Below are 13,924 nucleotides of genomic sequence, written 5' to 3'. Positions count from 1 at the left end.
GCTGGTATCTGACGCGCATGCCTGCGGCTGATTAGCACACACCTGGCTGGGCTGGGGTGGTCTCCTCTTCACTCCACAAAACCAACTCTGAAAGAAAAGGATTTGGGAGAAACATCATTAGTACGAACCAAAAGAAATCATATATTTTAAATTCCCTGTTGTAAATCTAAAATCACGTATTTTAAATTCCCTGTTGTAAATCTAACTACGAAATCGATAGACTGATGATGGAATAAAGCCGAAGACATCCGCATGAACTCAGGTCTGTTTTAACACAGATGGGGGTGGACAGACTCCCAGATAAGTGCAGACCTTTGTGCACTCAGGCTCGGCTTGCACACACAGGACCGCCAGCTCTTCCACCACCCGGGGCTGGAGGCGGCGACACCCCCGGGAGCATCAGGCAGACCCAGGTCCCAGATCTTAGTGTCTAAATGAGAGCTTCTAATCAACGGACCACAGCTCCCCGGAGGAATAGCTGATCCTAGGACAGGGGCAAGGGCAACACAAGATGAGCCCAGAACGTGTTGTTGTGCCAGAAATTAAGAAAGTACTCAAAAAAAGAAAGGAAAGATAACCAGTTGGGACATTTTGAAAAAGCAAGGAGACAACCTGGAAAGACTCCCAACGGCCAAAGCTGGAAGCAATTGTGCGACAAAGTAAATAAGGAGGATATTAGATGGAACCCGGAGAAGAAAATAAATATCTGTGAGCACATACCACTATAAATACATGTTTGAAAAATAAATAAATGGGAAAGTGGGACAAATCTTCCTTCAAGAATTCCAAATAACAAATGCGGAAGGACCGAGGGAAAGAGGGAATCACCATGAAGACAGCACCACCACAGCGGCTGCCGCAGGTCCACAGCTGATGCCACAATCAGCGGATATTGGCGTAGCCTCACGGCGTCTGCAGAACTTTTATTAATTACTGTGGTGGCGTTAACGTCGGTCCACAAGTTCTTTGATCCACCTCCAGGAGGTCGACCTTACTTCCCTGCCCTTTGAGTGTGAGCTGGACTTAGTGACCGGCTTCTAACTCACTGACAGAGGAAAACAGAACCGTCACAGAGGCCTCGCCTGATCCAGAAGATCCAGGTGACCAGCATCCTTGACGAGAGTGTATGAGGACGCTCCCTTTGTGACATTCTCCCCAAATCCATAACCCCAGCCTAACCATGAGGAAGCATCGACAAACTCAGACTGAGGGACTTTCTACAGAATCCCTGACCCATGCTCTTTAAAACCATCAAAGCCAGGAAAACAAGGGAGGATTAAAAACCATCCCAGGCCCCAGGGGAGTAGGAAGCCATACAATAAACACACTGTGGAACCCTGGATGGGATTCTGGGGCATAGAGAGGACATCAGAGGGAAAACGGGTCACAACTGAGAAGTCTGGACTCCAGTGAATAATGTGGGGCCTATGTTAATTTCTGTTTTTTTTAATTTAAATTTTTTTATTGAGTTCATAATAGTTTACATCAATGTGAGATTTCAGTCGTACATTATTTCTTGACTATCACCACATAAGTGCTCCCCTTCACCCCCTGTGCCCACCCCCACCCCCACCCCCCTCCCCTGGTAACCACCTGAACTGTTTTCTTTGTCCATGTATTTGTTCATATTTCACATATGAGTGAAATCATCTGGTGTTTGTCTTTCTCAGTCTGGCTTACTTTGCTTAGCATAATTCCCTCCAGATCCATCCATGTTGTTGCAAATGGGATGAATTTGTCTTTTTTCTGGCTGAGTAGTATTCCATTGTATATGTATATACCACATCTTCTTTTTCCAATCATTGGTTGATGGGCACTTGGATTGTTTCCATGTCTTGGCTATTGTGAACAGGGCTGCTATGGACATAGGGGTGTATATGTTCCTTTGGATTGTTGATTTCAAGTTGTTTGGGTAGATACCGAGTAGTGGGATAGCTGGGTCACGTGGTATTTCTATTTTTAGTTTTTTGAGGAATCTCCATACTGTTTTCCATAGTGGCTGCACCAGTTTGCATTCCCACCATCAGTGTATAGGGTTCCCTTCTCTCCACACCCTCTCCAACATTTGTTATTTTTAGTCTTAGTGATTATAGCTATTTTAACAGGTGTAAGATGGTATCTTAGTGTAGTTTTCATTTGAATTTCCCTGAAGATTAGTGACATTGAACATGTTTTCATGTGTTTATTGGCCATCTGTATATCTTCTTTGGAAAAACCTCTGTTCATATTCTCTGCCCGTTTTTTTTTTTTAAAGATTTAATTTTTTTCCTTTTTCTCCCCAAAGCCCCCCGGTACATAATTGTATATTCTTTGTTGTGGGTCCTTCTAGTTGTGGCATGTGGGACGCTGCCTCAGCGTGGTTTGATGAGCAGCGCCACGTCCGCGCCCAGGATTCGAACCAACGAAACACTGGGCCGCCTGCAGCAGAGTGTGCGAACTTAACCACTTGGCCAAGGGGCCAGCCCCTCTCTGCCCATTTTTTGATCAGGGTGTTTATTTTCTTATAGTTCAGTTGTGTGACTTCCTTATCTACTATGGAGGTTAACCCCTTGTCAGATATATGATTTGCAAATATTTTCTCCCAGTTGGTAGGCTGTCTCTTTGTTTTGATCCTGGTTTCTTTTGCCTTGCAGAAGCTCTTTAGTCTGATGAGCTCCCACTTGTTTATTTTTTCTCTTGTTTCCCTTGTCTGAGAAAATATGGTATTCGAAAAGATCCTTTTAAGTTTGATGTCAAAGAGTGTACTCCCTATATTATCTTCCAGGAGTTTTATGGTTTCAGGACTTGTCTTCAAGTCTTTGGTCCATTTTTGAGTTTATTTTTGTGTATGGCCTGAGATAATGGTCTACCTTCATTCTTTTGCATGTGGCTGTCCAGTTTTCCCAATACCATTTATTGAAGACACTATCTTTTTTCCACTGTATGTTCTTGGCACCTGTGTGGAAGATTAGCTGTCTGTAGAGGTGTGGTTTTATTTCTGGGCTTTCAGTTCTGTTCCATTGATCTGTGTGTCTGTTTTTGTACCAGTACCATGCTGTTTTGATCACTATGGCTTTGTAGTACATTTTGAAGTCAGGGATTGTGATACCTCCAGCTTTTTGTTCTTTTTTCTCAGGATAGCTTTACCAATTCGGGGTCTTTGGTTGCCCCATATGAATTTTAGGATTCTTTGTTCTATTTCTGTGAAGAATGTCTTTGGGATTCTGATTGGGATTGCACTGAATCTGTAGATTGCTTTGGGTAGTATGGACATTTTGGCTATGTTTAGTCTTCCAATCCATGAGCAAGGAATCTCTTTCCATCTCTTTATGTCATTATCAATTTCTTTCAGTAATGTCTTATAGTTTTCATATTATAAGTCCTTCACCTCCTTGGTTAAATTTGTTCCTAGGTACTTTATTCTTTTAGTTGTGATTGTAAATGGAATTGTATTCTTGAGTTCTCTTTCTGTAAGTTTGTTACTGGAGTATAGAAAAGCAACTGATTTTTGTAAGTTGCTTTGGTACCCTACAACTTTCTTGTGGTTGTTAATTATTTCTATTAGTTTTCTGATGGATTCTTTGGGATTTTCTATATATAAGATCATGTTGTCTGCAAACAGCGAGATTTTCACTTCTTCACTCCCTATTTGGATTCCTTTTATTCCTTTCTCTTGCCTAATTGCTTTCTGGCCAGAACCTCCAGTACTATGTTGAATAAGAGTGGTGGTAGTGAGAATCCTTGTCTTGTTCCTGTTCTCAGAGGGATGGCTTTCAGTTCTTGCCCATTGAGTATGATGTTGGCTGTGGGTTTTCTTATATGGCCTTTATTATGTTGAGGTAGTTTCCTTCTATTCCCATTTTGTCAAGAGTTTTTTTTATCATAAATCGTTGTTGGATCTTGTCAAATGCTTTCTCTGCATCTATTGAGATGATCATGTGGTTTTTATTCCTCAGTTTGTTGATGTGGTATATCACATTGGTTGATTTGCAGATGTTGAACCTAATTTCTTAGTTTTGACATCTACTGTGGTTATATAGATTTCAACATTGGGGAAACTGGCTGAAGATAAGCATTTTCTGCACTATTTTCATAACTCTTCTGTAAATATAAAATTATCTCAAAATACAAAATGAAATTTTTTTGAAACAAGAAGGTGGACCATTAAAGGCTGGAGAATGAGAGGTTATCAAGAAAATAGCCGTAGAAAAGGCCTGGTACATAAGACGCACTCAGAAAATGTTGGTTCCCTTCCCCTCCCATCCAGAGTCCTTCCTCTTGCTGAGGAAGCAGAATGAGCACCTTAATTCAACCCAAAGTTAGCACTGAATGTGTGTTTTCCTTAAGAAGGCTGGTAGTCGTCACTGGCAAGGATGAATTGTGAGAGGTGGGACTCCTGGCAACAGAGACCAGCTCAGGTCTCTTTCACCAGAGGGAAAGGCCAGAACCTCATGCAGTTACTGAGAATGAGGCCTCCAGCGTCCAACTCAGCAATTCCATTTCCGCCGAGGAATTTATCCTCACGGAAAATCATGTGTACGTGCAAACATTTACCTTTGAAGACATCCACTGTCGTGTTGCTTATAATAGTCAAAAAACAGCAATAAAGCAGACATCTAAGATCAGAAAGTTAGTTAAATAAATCATGGCACATCTGCAAAAGAAATACTATGCAGCCATTTAAGAAAGTGTTGAAGTACAATGGAATACTATTCAGCCTTAAAAAGGAAGGAGATTCTGACACCTGCTACAACGAGGATGAACCTTGAGAACATCATGCTCAGTGAAGTGAGCCAGTCACAAAAGGAGAAATACTGTGTGATTCCACTCACGTGAGGGACCTAGAGGAGTCAACCCATAGAGACAGAAAGTAGCATGGTGGTCGCCATGGGCTGGGAGGGGAGTGGGGTGAGGAGTGAGTGTTTGATGGGACAGAGCTTCAGTTTGGGAAGAGAAAATTCTGGAGACAGATGGTAGTGATGGCTGCATATCAGTGTGAACGTACTTAATGCCACTGCACTCTACTTAAACATGGCTAAAATGCTTAATTCTATATTATGTTTATTTTGCTACAATTTAAAAAAGATATTAAAGAACATGAACTCACGTGGAAGCGTGTAGCTAATATATTATTCAGTGGAAAAAGCAGATTGCAAGAAAGGAACTTAAAATATACCCTTTTTATTAAAAAAATATGGACGCACGCACAGTAGACACATGCACACACAGCACAGAGGAGAGAGTTAGGAGGACAGATGCCCCGTGTCTGTGGCTCTGCGTGTTGGGAACAACAGTGGTTGTTACTGGCATCTTTCAATTCATCCATATTTTCTACACTTTCTAGGACTTAGGATTCTTGAACTATGGAAACCATAGCAACAGGTAAGTCCCTGAGAGTAATGGGCGGTTCCACGGGCTGTTTGGAACCCCCAGATCGACTCTGGTGGGGTGGCTCCTGAGCGTGCAGTGTGTAATGGAGACGACCCTCGGAAGAACGCCCCTCCGGGGAGCCCAGCAGACTCCGAGATGGCCCCCCCAGTTCTCTGCACGCTCAACCTGCCACCCTGGGGCCCACCCCGGGGCTCGGCTCCGAGGCCGCAGAGAGCCTGAGCCTCCGGCAGGCTCTCCTTCCTCACAGACCTCGCCTCCTGCCTGCACCGCTGCCATTCCTCCCTCCCACTTTCATTCCTTTGGTCACTTACTCTAGGGAGTTTCCAATTGCACCTCCTTTGAGGTCAAGGGTATAAAAATCTTAGCTCTGGTCCTCAGCGAGGCTGTGCTTTTTAAAGAAAATGAGGGCATGGAACTAGAGGAAACTTAAAATGGTGCAAAAACTCTTATTCAGAGCCAGCCCTGATGGTCTAGTGGTAAAGTTCGGCGCTCTCACCGCTTCAACGGCCCGGGTTCGGTTCCCGGGCGCAGAACCACACCACCGTCTGTCGGTTGCCACGTTGTGGTGTGGTTCACATGGAAGAACTAGAAGGACTTACAACCATCTACTGGGGCTCTGAGGAGGAAAAAAAGGGAAAAAAGAGGAAGACTGGCAAGGGATGTTAACTCAGGGCAAATTCTTCCCTACCAAAAAGAAACACAACTCTTACTCAAATAGTTAGGTTGTTCCTTGAGATTCAAGCATAGTTTCCTTGAGAAAACTCCCAATACAGCACATTCTTCTCAGCAAATACTTCTTGTCCCTTTCATTGCAAGAATTGCCTGGGTAGCCATCGCCCGCGGGTCAGTTATGTCCACGATGGCCGGGAACCCTGACACGGCAGGAGCGACATGTGAAAGGCTGGGAAGCAATGCAAACCTAGCCAGCTAACAGGCGGTCCCCATAGGATTCACTGCCTGGACGGAAGGGCTGCGTGGAGGGCGACGTCACCACGCTCATGCCAGCTGCCAGCACCCTCCACTCAGCTCTGCCACTGGGGAATAATGTGTTTTTCAAGGTGTCAACATTTTGTTGATTTAACACTCATGATTTTCGTAGAAAAATCAATACTCTTAGCAAACTTTGCCTTTCAATTATTTTTTCTTTATTGTATTTATATATTTACACATATAAAAATGTAATTGTACATATTTATTATCATTAGATATTCCAGAAATACCAAAATGAAGAACAGATAATAAAAATAAACAGGCAAGTACATCCCCGGGGCTGAGCTCGCCGCCCCGAGCACCCACCCCCGTGGGCTCCGTCGTCCCACTCCCGGCTCAGGCCGAGTGTACGTGAGATCCAGGCCAGCTGTTGTGTGTTTACTTTCCACGTCTTTAAATGCTATCTAAATTGTGTCCCAAGACAGGCATTCCTCTGCATTTTTTATTTGTTCCTTGAGCACTTTTGGAAGATTTATCCATATTACTAGAGATAAACCTCCATCATTCGTTTTTGCCACTTTGTGACTAGACTACCATTTACTCCTGTGGATGGTTATCTGGCCGGTTTCTAACTTTTCGCCTTTAAAAGTTGCTGCTCTGAATATCCTTGTGCGTCTCTTGCTTAATCACGAGAGTTTCTCCAGGACACGTACCTAAGAGGAGAATTGCTAAGTCGCAGGGCTTGTGTAGCAGCTACCGCTTTTTCACGTTTCTTTATAATAAAAATTCCCTGGTTTATCACAGATGAGAAGAAGGCCAAGGTGCTTTCTCAGCTCCCAAACTCTCCTGCTGCCCGAATTTCCCCTCCAGGAGCTTTCCCACGTGCCCTCAGGACTGGATTTGAGAGACAGTGCCCCACGAGGGGTCAGGGATTCAGAAGGACCTAATCTCCATTAGACTCGGAGATTTGGGGCTTTTTCACAAAGGATAAAAGTCAGACTTGGTTTCTAATGAAAGGAGCCTCTAATTGAGGCATTGGTCAGCAGAGGTGAGGGAAGGAGGTAGAAGGCACAGAGTGAACGGTTTCTGTGCCCCGAAATCATGCTGAGTGGGCGGCCACCACGCCAGTGCCTTGGGGCCTGGAGAACTGTCGAGTCCGAAGAGGGGAAGACGGATGGTGAGGGTGCTGCCATAAGGGGTGTGTGTGTGTGTGTGTGTGTGAGTGAGCGAATGTGTGGGGGACGGGCGAGGTGTCATCTGCAGCCTTTCTTCCTTCTCTACGGCTGGGTGGACTTCTCCATCTGCCTTTCCCACCCTTTCCAAGTTACCCTTTCCTTTGTGACAGGAGAAGGGTGTTGGTTGGTTGTGTAATGCATACTAGTCTCATTTCATTCAAAATACTTATCAGGAAGTTTCAATGCCCTCAAGATCATTGCTTCAGAGCCAACCTTCCCTCCATCCATGGTGTTGCTTCTTACCTGGGGAGCCTGGGTGTGGCAGGGAGGGGTTATGTTTACCAGAATCGTTCTGAGGCACTGGCACCCAAAAGCGTTCAAAGGAAAAAACAGAATTAAGCAAAAATTATTAGCATCCCCATAAAATAAGTTTGTCAGAGAAGCACCTTTGAGTTTCTAGAAAGTAAGTTAAAAAAAGCAAAGATCCAGGGGATGCTGACACCAAGGTGATGGTCTGCGTGGGTGCGCGCGCTGCAGGGGCACACTCATGGAACCGGTCCGAGGCGGCTGAGCTCCTGCACAGCCGGGGGACATCGTTTCTGGATACAGGCCTCGTTCAGCAATGAAGCTCAAGCATCACTTCCTGAGAAGTTTACTTTTCATTGTCCAGCATCTGGAGCCTGACCCTGGCGACTCTGCGTGGTTTATTTTAAGACTCTGCTACTCAACAATGCCCACATGCTCCCAGCCGGTAGGCGGAGGTCAAAGGTGGAGCAGACCGTTCCCAGAATAGAAACGATTACTCTGTGCTCCAGCAGCGCCCACCATGTGACGGATGGCAGATTGTCCCAGCACGTGTGCAGAAGACAAGGAGTTTCCACCCTTTACCAGAGACCAGGTCCCCAAAACCTGCACGGACGGCAGACGAACAGGAGTCTCAGGTCACATTATTTGCAGTGCGAAGTCTTAAAAAATGCACCGTGGTTTTTCCATGTCTACATGAATTCTCTGAGAGAACCGAGTGCACGCTTTCACGTTCCACACGTCCCTGCCACCATTCTGGCACCTCGTGGATGCGAGTGTGTTCACGCTGAAATGCTGACTGTTAAAAGGTTTATTTTGTACCTTCCCCCCATAAAGTTACTGCACCTTAAAATCCTCTTCTAAACCTAAGCCGCCTGCCCAAAGAGCTGACATTTCCTTTAGAATTTACCTAATCTGTCTTTGCAACGTTTCGAACAGGAAGTCTAGACTCAACGTCACAGATATGCAGACTTGAGCGTGAAGTGACTTGTCCACATTCGGGCGGGCCCATTTGGCCAACACACACCGGAAAATGGTGTCATTGACTGGCCCGCCCGTCCTAAGAGGCCCCTTCCAGCCACCAGCCTGGCGGCTCAGCTGGAAGCTGAGAAGACTCCCGGTGTCATCAACACCAGTGAGGCCGCCCTCTAGGCCCTGTAGTCTCACTTTCGATGCCAGTGACCAAAATCTCTCTGCCTACAGCCATGAGGATGTCCCCGACCAGGTCAGGGGTCCTTCTGAAACTTTGATGAAAGCCGAGGAGAACGAAAGCCCTTGGTCACGAAGCATTCTGCATACCTGCCCTAACATTGCCAGTGACATCTTCCCAGCCAATCCCAACAGCTGCTGCTTCTCCGTCCTCTCCCGCCAGAGTCTCCCATTACCTCTGACCTTACTCAGGAGACTTACCCCAGGGCTGGCCTGGCACTTCACTTTCTGCACAGTCATTGTCAGCTGGGGCCATGGGAGCTTCTCTATCTCCTTCCATCATCTGTGTCTTTCACAATAACACGTTTGTGAAACATGCCGTACAAACACATCCCAGACAGCGGCAACAAGACACAAGCTTTTTAAAAATTCCACTTAAATGTATTCACGGTCCTTATCAGTTTAAAATGATCCAAAGCTTGATGAATTTAAAGCTCGGGAAAATTCATGCTCTTCTATCATTTGCCTGCGAGAAAGCATGCACCAGCACCATAGGTCCAATTGGAGACAGAGAATTCAGTGATATGGTTCTTTGATCACCTTTATCTTATCCCCATGGTTTTTAGTGATGGAAAGAGATGGATGGTCGTAAAAAGGCAGGACCACAGTCAAAAGGAAATCGTAGTTCCCTGAAGGTCAGATCACTGACCCTGAGCTCTTGAGATGGCCACTGACCGCACAGAAGTGCTTTTTGTAAGGTGAACACCATGAAGAAAAAAGTGTGAGTCATCCTGGTGAGGGATGGCAAACGGTGTGAATTAGCTGCAGATACTGAAAAATTAATTCCTCATGAACTGAGGGCCATTTTCCTAGCTAGCCCTCACCTGATTGGGAGGGTCAAAGCAGAAACCAGCACAATTCCGTGGGTTTCGAATTCCTTCACTTGCCTGGGTTCCCAGTGGTGCCCTCTGGGATCTTAGTAAACACAGCATGGCTTCTGCCATGCTTTCGTGTTAGAAAGAGAAATGTATATTTAGGAGATGGTGCAAGTCAAAATTTCAGTATAAGGCTTTCACCTCAGGGGCACTCTGGGGTGATCACTGCCACATTCTGGGACCCATGTACGTGTGTGTGCGCGAGTGTGTTCCTGAGTAGACATGCGGGCTTCTAATCCCACTTAATGATGTCTGCCACCTGACTCTTCTCCACGTGGTTCCACAAAGTGCATTGCTCCCACAGTGTCACTGGTGCGATGGTTAATTTCACGTGTCAGCTTGGCCAGTCTACAGCACCCAGATGTTTGGCCAGATGTCTGCTGTGAAGGTAATTTTTGGAGGAGATTAACATTTAAATCAGTAGACTTTGAGTAAAGCAAATTGCCCTCCATAATGTGGGAGGGCCTCATCCAGTCAGTAGAAAGCCTTAAGAGAAAAAAGACTGAGGTCCCCAAGAAAGAGGGAATTCTGCCTCCAGATGGCCTTCAGACTCGAGCTGCAACATCAACTCTTCTCTGGGTCTCCAGCCTGCGGCCTGCCCTGTAGATTTTGGACTTGCCAGCCTCCACAATTGAGTTAGCCCATTCCTTAGATAAATCTCTTATCTATTTCCCTTGGTTCTGTTTCTCTGGAAAACCCTGACCAATACTCCGGAGGATAGACCCATGGCACCTTTCTCTTGTGTGGACTCCAGCCATGCCACCATCGGTGATATTCTGTGAACATCACCGATTGCTTTCTCAGCCCCAGGCCCATGCAGTGAGACCCAGTCATTGCTCTCCAGAGTCCCCCAGTCAGAGGAGGAAGCAGGGAACAGAGCCACCAGGGAGCTGAGAGGAGAAGGACATAACATAACCTGCATGACTGTGAAAGTTTCTGGCAGAAGAAAAGCCAACTTGGAAAGAGACAGCTAGAGAGATGGAATGCCGTCTGGCTTCCTCGGAAAAATGGACACCAGAATGATGGTGGAAAGGGGACAGTAGTCCTGGTGTCGGGGAGCGCGGGCTGAATTTTGCCTCAGCTGATCGCATTGGTGCAAGGCTTCTCATTTCTTCATTGTGGTGGCTCTCAGGTTGCAGAATTTCCTTCAGGACTTTTTGAAATAGAGTGCTAGGTGCTACCCCAGAGCTTCTGACTCCGTAGGTCTGGGGTGGGACTCAAGAATTTGCATGTTTCAGGTGATGCTGATGCTGCCGGTCCTGGGGCCACGCTTTAAGAACCTCTGCCTTATTGGGATAGATTTTTAAGGATCCATGGTACTCCTAGATGGAGGGTTTGGTGAACCATTGAGTATGCTGGTTGATAGGACCATTTAATTATCAACTTCACCCAGAATCCAAAAGAGAGCTACCTAAGAAAAGATGGGGTTCTTAGCGCCAGTCTTTCACAGAAGGAGCAGAAAGTCACAGGCGAGCCCCTCTGTCCAGCTCTCACACATCTGTCCATCTCTCACTTGTCTGCCCCTCCATCTCCACTCCCTACCTTGCAGGACCACGTTGACGAGCTCCAGCTTTGTGCTGCGCTTGTTCAGGGCAGATGGAGCAAAGACGTCACATGCAGCTCAACCAGACAAAGAGACCAGACAGAAGGAAACGAGCCCTTCATGAGAAAGCTTGCTTGCAGGCCACATGACAAAGAGGTTTATAGTTGTAAATTGCTTACATTTCCCAGGGTCAGCTGTGGCCGTGTGCCTCTCTTACTTCCATCCTCAAAATCCCCAGGGTTGGTGACACCAGTGAGCACGTCGTAGGCAGTTAGTTATAGCAGAACGTTGTTTCATGACTTAAGAGAAAGGCTGGACCTTACAGGTTAACGGGACAATGGGTGCCATCATGCAGTGGACCTCTCAGCAGAGCCTGCCATTTGCAGCTCTGCCCAGCAGGAGGTGGTGCCCAGGAAAACCTTGCTGAAAACTTACCAGTGTGGACTTGAGCTACTGGGGATTTATTTGCTAATATTTTGGCAATTAACTTCTAATTTCTATAGGTATTATTAAGCATGCATTGTTGCATTCGTGAGATGGATAAGATTATGTCGCAACGACGGGCATTTCTTAGCATTTATTTACTTAAGCTTATGAATACCTAGCAATTGTTTACCCATCCAAAGGTTTGAGAGTAAAAAGAAATGTCTAAGACACAACAGAAGAAATATTAGAAAGAAAATAAAAAGGAGGAAGGACAAATGGACCACAAGACTAACACAACATTTGAAAATGATAAAAGTAGGCAGAGAAATAAATAAATTGATAAAAATTGAGAGAGAATGATTAAAAACCAGAAAAACTTAGGTCAAAAGCAAAACAAAACAAAATGTAAATAAGCAACAAACTGTTGATAACACGAAAGAGCAGAACAAAGAAAACTCACAGTAAACCGCTCGCTCTGCGCACAGAGCAAGACAGGAGGGACAAAGTGACCGTCTGACCTTTCATTGTCACCGTCCGGGAGGGACTTACCGAAGACCGACTGTGTTTGTCTGACGGCGACAACACAAAGGAGAGGCTGAAGGGCTTCTAACGATGATGAGAATCGTTGCAGAATCCAGAACGGCAGCTGGAAAGTTTCCTGTCCCGCCTGCAGTGTCGTGAGCGCGAGCGAGCGCCCCTGGGGAGGCCGCTGCTGTCCGCGGGAAGGCCAGTCCACACTCGCCCCTGACCCGGCGCAGGGTCAGCACAGATGAGTTCCAATCAGCCTCCCGGGAGACCCAGAGATCACAAGGCAAGAGAAATCCCCTGGCTAGTGTTTCCAGGTGCGCTGACACCCGTCATGCACACCTTCCACTCCTGGAAACAGGGAGGAGGGGCTAACGGGGGTCACACTCCATCCCTCACTCTTGGCCTACTTGGAAATGGCCTTCTCCAGGCAGCATCCTCTCATTCTCTGGCCCGTAGTAGTCGTAAATGTTGTAATGTCTACAGAATAAAACAAAGTAAAAATGTAAGTTGAGTGCAAGCTGTTAGAGTTTTCAGGCTTTGGTGAAGATTATCCTAAAACAAAGATTTTCTATTTTCACCAGTGACGTTTACTAACTTGTGCTAATTCATGAAAACAATTGACCCTGACTATAGTCATTCCTGGCGCTGCGTGTACTAGCCCATAGAACAGCTAACAGGACGAGCGTCTCCCTTCCCTTCCTTCCTAAAGACTGCTCGTTGTCCAAGATTATTGACCACAGTGAGGATATTACTTAGCGTGATGACTAAACAATGTAGGGATTATATTGAAGAAGACTTTTAAATTGAGTGGAAAAGCAAATGAGACACTGGGTGTCAGGAATAAAGATGGGAATCTCAAGACTACACATTTCTCTCCTGCACCGTGAAGGGGCCCAAGTTCGTACTGAATTCAAAGGGATTTTGGGTTCTCTTTCTTGTTTTTTTCTTGTTTTAGAGATTGGCACCTGTGCTAACAAGTGTTGCCAATCTTTTTTTTTCTTTCTGCTTTTTCTCCCCAAATCCCCCCAGTACATAGTTGTATATTGTAGTTGTGGGTCCTTCTAGTTGTGGCACATGGGACACCACCTCAGTGTGGCCTGATGAGTAGTGCCATGTCTGCACCCAGGATGTGAACCAGCAAAATCCTGGGCTGCTGCAGCGGAGCGTGCCAACTTAACCACTCGGCCATGGGGCCGGCCCCCTGGCTTCTCTTCCGCTATAAAAAGCCTGACTGGTGGACATTTCACCATTTCACTCTCTTCTTGGACAGATACCTTGGAGAGCTGGAGTGCAAGGAGGGCTGAGTGAGGGCGGAGGCCTCAGCTGGATTGAGCTGGATGGTGGACATCCCGCTCTGGCTCCCTTCCCCCTGTGCCGGACACACAGGAGCAACCTGGTCCCTGGAAACTGTGACTCTGTGCTCTGACACGGCAAAGGTTGCAGATGGAATGAAGGTCATTTATCAGCAGACCTGCAAAAGGAAGAGCACCCTGGATTATTCAGGTGGGCCCAACGTGACCACGAGGGGCCTTGAAAGTGGAGGAGAGAACCAGAGAGATGGCAGC

At 46.2% G+C, this 13,924-nt stretch overlaps 1 long non-coding RNA gene across 1 annotated transcript in view; it reads right to left on the bottom strand.

Annotated features, from left to right (window-relative positions):
- The window catches only part of LOC124240621 (uncharacterized), a 14,645-nt gene extending 2,168 nt beyond the window's left edge, over positions 1-12,477 (bottom strand). The window contains exons 1-2 of the long non-coding RNA XR_006888958.1: positions 12,350-12,477; positions 43-87 (exon numbers count right to left, since the gene is read on the bottom strand). This is a non-coding gene — a long non-coding RNA (uncharacterized LOC124240621). The remainder of the gene's footprint in view (positions 1-42; positions 88-12,349) is intronic.
- Between the last annotated feature and the right edge of the window lie 1,447 nt (positions 12,478-13,924).

Source organism: Equus quagga, chromosome 6, assembly GCF_021613505.1.
Source record: "Equus quagga isolate Etosha38 chromosome 6, UCLA_HA_Equagga_1.0, whole genome shotgun sequence".
Lineage (NCBI taxonomy): Eukaryota > Metazoa > Chordata > Mammalia > Perissodactyla > Equidae > Equus > Equus quagga.
The sequence above is the reverse complement of the archived record's forward strand: the minus strand, read 5'-3'. Positions and strand labels throughout refer to the sequence as shown.